Source organism: Cyrtonyx montezumae, unplaced genomic scaffold (assembly GCF_038088225.1).
Source record: "Cyrtonyx montezumae isolate F1298 unplaced genomic scaffold, pur_monq_1.0 scaffold_17, whole genome shotgun sequence".
Classification (NCBI taxonomy): domain Eukaryota; kingdom Metazoa; phylum Chordata; class Aves; order Galliformes; family Odontophoridae; genus Cyrtonyx; species Cyrtonyx montezumae.
Window position 1 is genome coordinate 29,420,828 of NW_027071903.1, and position 8,143 is coordinate 29,428,970.

Consider the following 8,143-nt stretch of genomic DNA (forward strand, 5'->3'; position numbering starts at 1 on the left):
TGTAGGCATAGAGTGTAGCTAGTTTCTAAATGAGTACCAAAAATGGAGATCTCCAGTCTCTGCTTTCCAGGAATGGCCAAACTTGTTCAACTCAAAGGTGCCCCTTCTGGACTCTTGCATCAGTACATATTTCAGGTTTATTTAAGTCCCCAGAAATGGAAATGTCTCCTGTTTTTCCTTTGCCACTTTCCCTGCGTGAAGGAGTTTCAAGCCTGGAGAACGCTGAAGCATCTTCAAACGTTCATTCAGTCTGGCAGTGTTGTAAGTGACACAGGCTGTCAGTCACTGTTCTGAGAGCAAAGCGGGAGCATTCAGTCTTTTGTGGATCTCTTATTCCCTCCCAGTACACTACTGAGCAATGAAACAGCTCCCTGGGAGAAGTGATAGGAGTCCCACTGCTTGCAACTTTGAAAAACTGAACCAAGAAGAGATAAGAGACCAAATAAAAAAGAAAACAATCTTGCTTTTTTTTTTTCCCCCTTTTTCTGGGTTTGGACTAACTGAGCTGATAAGTTGTTTTCATCTCAATGTCTTTAATTTCTCCCAAACTGAATCTGAGAGGTCTTTTCCTGTGGATGAGCAGTGTCTCTTCTTTCTTCTGCTAACTGCACAATATTAGCATCTCTCCAAGGAGAAAGGCACAACAACTCTAACCATCACTTGCTCACACCATTGGGAATCCTCTGTGGGAACTGATCTCCTGCCCAGCACAAGTGACTGATCCTACAGCTAAAAACTTGAGCAGTTGTTCAGTTGCGGTGTTTAACTGCAGAACTACTGGTTTCTTAGGACAAGGTCCCAGCAGGAAAGGGCTGAAATGCCTCTGAAGAAAATCATAGCTCTGGGAGGTCCTGATTTTTTTTTTTTTTTTTTTTTTGTGCTCTTTCTCTCAGCTGGCTTCCAGCCTCCCCAATTTATGTTGCTTGAAATTTAGATAGCTGAGTTGCTGCATTCACTCCCTTCTGAGTACAGAGGACTGGCAAAGCTGTTTGATTTTGAAGTGGTAGGCAAGATAAGATTTCCCCCCCTGCCCTCTTCTCTTTCTCCCTGGGCAGCTCCTGTCCTTGCAGTTCTCAGGACTTGACTAGCAGTTTTTAAATGAAGCGGAAGTCTTAATGTGAGGTGAATCCCGAGACCACAAACAGTCTGGACTTCAAACAGTGAGAAAATTGGCGCCGAATGATTCCGCACACAAAGCAGAAAACTTTCATTTCCTGCAGGCAGGATGGAATTGACTGTTATATTAAGACTTCAGAAGGAGCACTGCCCCGGAGTAATTTCACTGCTGTCAGGCAATGTTGACATCTAGATTAACCTCTGTGCAGTGAATTTTACAGCAAAGCTCATTGTAATGCATGTTGGGTATCTCTTGTAAATTCCAGCTGAAGACCACAGTGTCCCACCCTTCTGCACACAAGAAAACAGCTGCTCCCCAACCCTGTCGCTTTTGACCCCAGCAGAGCGTGACTCTAACCTCATCCAGGCCATTTCTGCTGAAACTGATTTCCTACCCTGCTATAGTGATAGTAGCTCCAGACAGTGTTTTGGTTTTGTTTTAATTCCTCAAAGAGGCTTACATCACAAAGCTGACTTTTTTTTGTCAGTGACAAACGGCTCCCTTTGCACATCTACCCAACAACACTGATCTAATTAAAAAGCACTAGTTAACCAGTGGCAATTAGCTGCTCGCACTGATTAACTCCAAAGCATGCAATCCCCACAGTGCTGTGATCAGACCCAAATGGCATATAAACTCCAAGCTGCTGGGAGATGATGGCATCCAACCCTACTCACCAGCCCACAGGCACACTATTAGCTCTACCAACTAGAACTGTATGAATTAGAGAAGAGCAAGTCAGATGACATGGTAAGAGAAATCTCTTGACTCCTGCACTCAGTGCTCATGCTGTTAAGCTGGAAGGTTAGGCCAGAACCAAGTTTTGTCTCTTTGCTGTTATTGTAGGCCAAGCAGCAAGAGTTCCCAGGCAGAAGCATCACAGCTTCTTCACTCATACTTGTGGATAAAATCCTGTCTGTAGTACCCAAGATGGATCTCAGAGTTCTACTTTTTCATGGAAGGAAAATAAGCAACCAAACTGCTAACATCTAAACTGGAAGAGAGAGGGAAGAGAGTTATATGCTTATTATAGCCACACCTTCTTCTTTATACTCTTTTTTTTTTTTCAACCTCAGACATTGCTCAGCAGTCTTCTGCAGGTAGCCTGTCTCTTGCCTAGAACTGTCAGGTGTGGAATGGTTTAGTCACCACCCCTAAGGACAAAAATCTCACCAGTAGCTCTAATTATGCCAGAGCCCACCCATCCTTTTGCCGATAGCTTTTTTAATATGTTTGTCAGAGTCTTTGGATAGCTTATGAAGAGGTAACATACCTGTAGTTCACCTCATCTTCAAATGGAGTTGTGGCATTTCTGAAATCTGTCCCATCAGGAAGATTTCTTCAAACTAACATTTACCATTCCCAATCAGAATACGGCTGAAAAGGCTATCCAAGGTTGTAGAGAAGGTCAAGCTGTTGCTTTGGACTGAGGAAGGAATTTGATGGACCAATTTAACCGCCACAGCACATCAAAACCTGGTGGCTTCATTTAAAAAGTAATCAGTATTGTATTTCGCTTTAGACATCCGTGCATTAGTGTTCTGCAAATATGATTTCCTCTTTGTTTGCATTATTGATGCCATAAAATGTCAGACACATTAAAGAAAAAAAAAAAAAGAGGCCAACCTTTGGGGTTTGGAGTGATTCTGGCTGAATTGCAGTTGGGTTACTTTTCCTTTTATTTCCCATGGTAGTGATGCACTCTTACTCATTCTGCTGTTGCTTTACAAAGAATTCTCTCTAAGTGTATTTATTCAGCCAACGATATTTCAAGAAATGCATAACCTTGATTTTTTATTTATTTATTTATTTATTTTTTTGCTTTCTATGGAAATGTGTGTGTGTATGTGTTGGGTATGGGGCTAAGCGGGAGGGTGGAGGTTTTTTCAAGAGCCCTCAGATGACTGGTAGTAAGTTGTTTTTTCTGCAAAGCCATGTGATACCCTCCTGCTCAAGTGGCTGGATTGACTTCATTTCAAGAACTGACTTTTGTGATCATGCTTTGAGGCCTTCTGTTTTTGCTCTGTGCAGAATCTTAAGTCATTTACTTTCACCATTCAGCAGCCATCTGCTGTCCACAATGGTGCCTAGATGTCTAGGCCACACAGATTACACAGTACTTGAGTCACAGGCATGTGACAGAGGAGTTTTAGCTCCTTCAAGTCCTTGACCAATGGCAAGATTGCTGATTTAGTTTGGTTCCTAAAGTCCTCCTCACTTGAGGCTCTTTAACTACTGTTCCCAAGGCAAATACTATTATCTGCTAAGTGCTTTTTCTCCCAGACTATTAAAGAGCACAGGCTCTAGTAGCCATATGCCTTCTGTGTCAACTGTCTATAACAAATGCTGATCTATTGTTCAGTATTCCTGTGATCTTTTTGGAAGAATATTCTCTCTCTTAAAGTGAGGGGGGAAAAAAACACCCTCCCTATTTTTACAGTAGTTTTTTGTTCCTCACCTTTTCAGAGAATTTTGACAGGCTAGAGGGAAAACTTGTCTGTCAGTCTGTCCTGTTAACTTGCTTCTGCTTTGATGCACTCACCAGGGAGCTCAAATGTGTGGTTTGCATGGTTTCCCACCAGCTTACCTAGCATGAGAATTAAAGCATCTCTGTCTTGAAAGTAAAAGCAGAATGGGGTGGGATTCTCTCCTCTGTGCAGTGATTTTCAGCACTGATAAGAATTCTCTCGCTTTTCCTTACAGCGATGACAAGATTTGGGAGCAGGTTGAGAGGGATATAGTGAAGGAATTTAAGGAAGGGACTCAACTAAGACCTGGTTGTCAAGGTTATCTGTTCACCTGCTAAGCCCTTCCTTGCTTCACAGAGCCCTGCTCCCCAGCTTTGTATTAGCAGCTTCCCATCCGGCTTTCATGTTCATACTCCCATTTTTATAGCCTTCAAATGACCTTCAAATCTTCTTATCTTCACAGATCTATCTCTAGGGTATTTAAACAGCCCAAAGAAGAGACAGAAAGGTCTGAATGGGCATTTAATTCAGTGTCCTTCTACTCCTTTTTCAAAGGAGCAAAGACAGTGAAAGTGCCAAAATGGGAAAAGTAGAAGTAGTGCAGTTTCTTTTCAAACTGAAATATTTAAGATGCCATGCAGCAGTACCTATAAATATGCCTTGAAATGTTGAGTGAGCACAAGGAGTCTATTTGATTTTGTTTTTATGTCTGTAATTTCTCTCACCGAGAATGCAGCTGTTACTCAGTCCCCAGCAGGTTGTTCTGATTGCTGGAGAGATGGTGGGGATTGATTCTGGCTGGGATCTGTTTGAGTCTAGCCTCATTCTCATGGAGCTAGATTGAGACAATAGAAATAATCAGCAAGGGATTGAATTGTTGTTCCTGTATAACTAAACCTTCTTGTGCAACGACAAGCTAAACTCTAAGTGGTTTGAACACACATAACTTTGTCTGAAGTCAGTGAAAGCTGTGGATGCTGAAGATCACTGAGATGTTAAGAAGGAGAGAACAAAATTCTGAAACAAAAATAAACAAAGAAAAAGGAGAAAAAAAGCAATCCACAACATTATATATGAAAAGAGATTAGTTGGTTTATAATATGAAAGAATCCACTGTTGGAGAAGACTCAGAAAAGGAATCGTGTCAGCAAAAAAAAAACTGGCCATTATGACCTCTACACCGCACACTTCCCCTTGCTTTTAATTCCCTTCATCTCTTTCTGTTGACATAGGACAAATCTTGTCTTGTAGCTTTCATGAAATCTGAAATTAATGTTAAAGTTAGGTTTGGGAGAAGAAGAGGGAGATCAAACCCTGCAGGATGATGTAACAGCTGAGTAGCCCAGCATCTTTGCAGTAACAAGTGCTTGTTGTGTTTGTTTGTTTGTTTTTAACTCGTTTGAAGTTCAAGTATTGTTCTCAATGACGACAAACCAATTCAATCGTCAAGAGATAACAAAAACAACCGTGAGCAAGGGCTGGAAATCCGCAGACAGACCAAGTGTCGGAGCCGTGTCCCTGCGGATCAGCACCGCGGACAGCGGCCCCACCCGCCGTGCCTGCCTTGGAGGGAGCAGGTGGCCTCATGCCTTTCAGTCTTTCCTCCAATCCTTTTTTGCACAAGGAAAAGAAAAATGGTCGGTTGATATCTGTGTTCAAGTAATGGAGGCAGGATAGCTTAAGACTTAAAAAAAATCAAAAAAAAAACAATAGTTCCCACAGAGTTAAACCCTCTAGCCCATTTTTTTTCCCCCCACATTATTTTTCTGCCTATGAAGTTGACGTTCCTTACTTGGAATGGGAAACATTCTTACCTTGCAGTCTATTGGGACAGCCTGGTATATGGAGAGTGACTATTCTGTTAGAAGTTTAGAAATCGAGCACTTATCTTAGGCAAAGGAAAAATCACATGATCCAGCCACTATCAGCTAAATTTAGTTTTTGTAAAGCAACAGAAGACAAACCTATTGGAAAATTTAAAGCAAGAGACATAAAAACAATACTGTGGACCCTGGAACTCATTTCAAGATCAATCTATAAAAAAGTCACATTACTGTGTAATGGAGAACTATTAGAGAAGAATCATACAAAGATGAAAAGCATACAAAAGAGCAAGCATCAACAGATAAAGGTCTAGATGGAAAAGTAATCATATCTCATGTATGAATAGAAGAGAGGTTCTTAAGCATTCAGATTTCTCAGCTGGCATTCTTGGGATTTCATAATCTCATTTGTTTTTTCCATATCACATGACTTAAAATTAGGGCTGAACAACTCCTGGATCTCATCATCTTCATGAGAATCTACTGTAAGGGGGCATGAAAGTCCCTTTCTGAAATACGTAGAATGATAGATGAGAGGACAGAAAGGTGGGGTATTCCTCTTTTCCTAACATATACATCTTTATAAAAACAGTTTCATCTGAACCCCTTCCTCTTCATACTCCCTTGCAGTGATTGGCAGTCATGACTATAGGACAGCTGGACTGATACTCAGTGACACTGAGGAATTGGAAGTGCCTGGACCATAGGGCCTCAGAACCTGTGAGTAACAGTATTGAAAACAAGGAATTGTGGTCATATTTCTGAGCAAGGAAATCTGCTGAAACATATGGAGAGGAAGGTAACTGTTCAGGGTTTGGTTTTCAGTGAGAGATCAGACATCATGAGCGTAGTAAAAGGTGGATGTCAGACAAGGTGTGGAGGAGACAGCCCTGATCAGGGGTGGTTGTGAGGAAGCAGTCACTACAGAGTGATGCATGTTCCCCTAAATGGGTCCTGAAGACTTGGAGAAAACTTGCTGGGCTTCTCTCAGGCCCATCTTCTCTGCAAGTACTATCATTTTCACTGTGTTTATTCTTCTGACAGCTCTGCTTTCAGCATAAACAGGCTCTCCTGTCTTACCCCTCTCACTCCCCCTGTTCAGCCCCCACAAGCTGCCAATTCCCTGTGTGTAAGCAAATTGCCTTTTTCTCTCTTTTTTTTTTTTTAACAAAAGTGCCCTTTAAATTTTCAGCTAAACTAGGAGGCAATTTCTTGCATGATAGCTTTGTATAGATAGGCTTATAGCAGAACAAAAATAAATACGCTAAATAACCTCTCCCATGCACCACCCCCCCACCCCCCTTGTATTTAAAGAGTGCTACTTTACATGTAATTTCAATAGAAATTAAGGAGTTTTGTACAGGCAAACAGACCCTGATTTGGCCTTCAGCAAGCACTACAGCTTCCTCTATCCCTTCTGTGTTGGGGAGTTAGGCAGTTTCCTTGGGAGAAGGTTAAGGATGCACACAACATTCTTGGGCAAAGACTATAGGGTCTTCAAGCCATGTCCTGAAACAGATTTTAGGGGCTGTAGTATGCCTCCTGTGATTTGTGTGACAACTGTGTTTGATACAATACTGTCCATCAGTGGTTTGTGAGTCTGTGTGATGACCGAGGCAAAGAAACCACTGTGGTTTCCCATGCTGCCACTCTTGTCACAAGGAGAATAACCATCCTCCAGAAAATGACATCCAGGGAACTGCTCCCACACTCAGCTGAACACTTCAGCCTCACAGGCAGGTTGCCCCCAGGAAGAGTTGACAGTTCACTGTGTCAGGAGAGCTGGCTATGAGAGGTGGATGGAGCTAGAGCTCAGAGGAAAGACTTTTTGATAGAGATTGTGTTGTTACTACTATCAAAACCAGCTTATTTTAATCTCTATTAATATTACTGAAAGTCTGTATGAGTAGAAAGCAAATCCTCTGGTGATGCTTGCTGAATTTATTTTTAATTATTTTTTTATTTATTTCTTAACCCTATGCACTAATCCCTGTGTTTGTGTAGTTTGGGGTTGCCTTTGCACCTTTTGAATGGGACTTGCCATTTTGCAACTGAATTTTTGTTTTTCCACCTTTACTGCTCTGCTGTCTTTCCCTCTTCCGAGTCAAAACTCTCCCTTCTCCCCAGCTGGGAGCAATTCAGGACATCCCTCTAGGAATGGCCCAGCAAGAGCACCAAGGCTGTGATCTCTGCCTGCCCATCCCACCTCTGCTCAGAGGGTGAGGTAGCCTCATCTGGGCATTGGCCAAAGTGAGGTTTCTGCTTCTCTTCTACCTAACACGTAGTACGTGTTGAGCACACTGCCACCATGGAAGGGGACGACTGATAAACACTAGTCAGACTTACAAAAAGACTTTTCAAATTAAGGATTTGCAATCAGGTCAAGGGACCTTTTAAAGTGCTGAGGTATTTACCCTCTCCCTGAACTTCCCTTCCTTCCTGCCCTTTGTTGTTCCTAACCCTCCCCAGCCTTGAAATGAAACAGAAAATTATTTTTTTAAAACTGTGTTAATATTTTATGTTTAGTATAAATGATGATTTAATGGCACCACCAAAGGTCATTTTTTTTTCATCTCTGTTACCACCCCAGCTCCCGAGGCCATGTGCCCTCTTCTCCCCCCTGATTCCACTGCCCTCCCTGCCATTCACCTTGAGCATCCCCCAACCCTCACCACACCACAGCGTATCACACCCGGAGATGTGCTTCAGGTTCAGCCAATGACCGCTGAAGAACA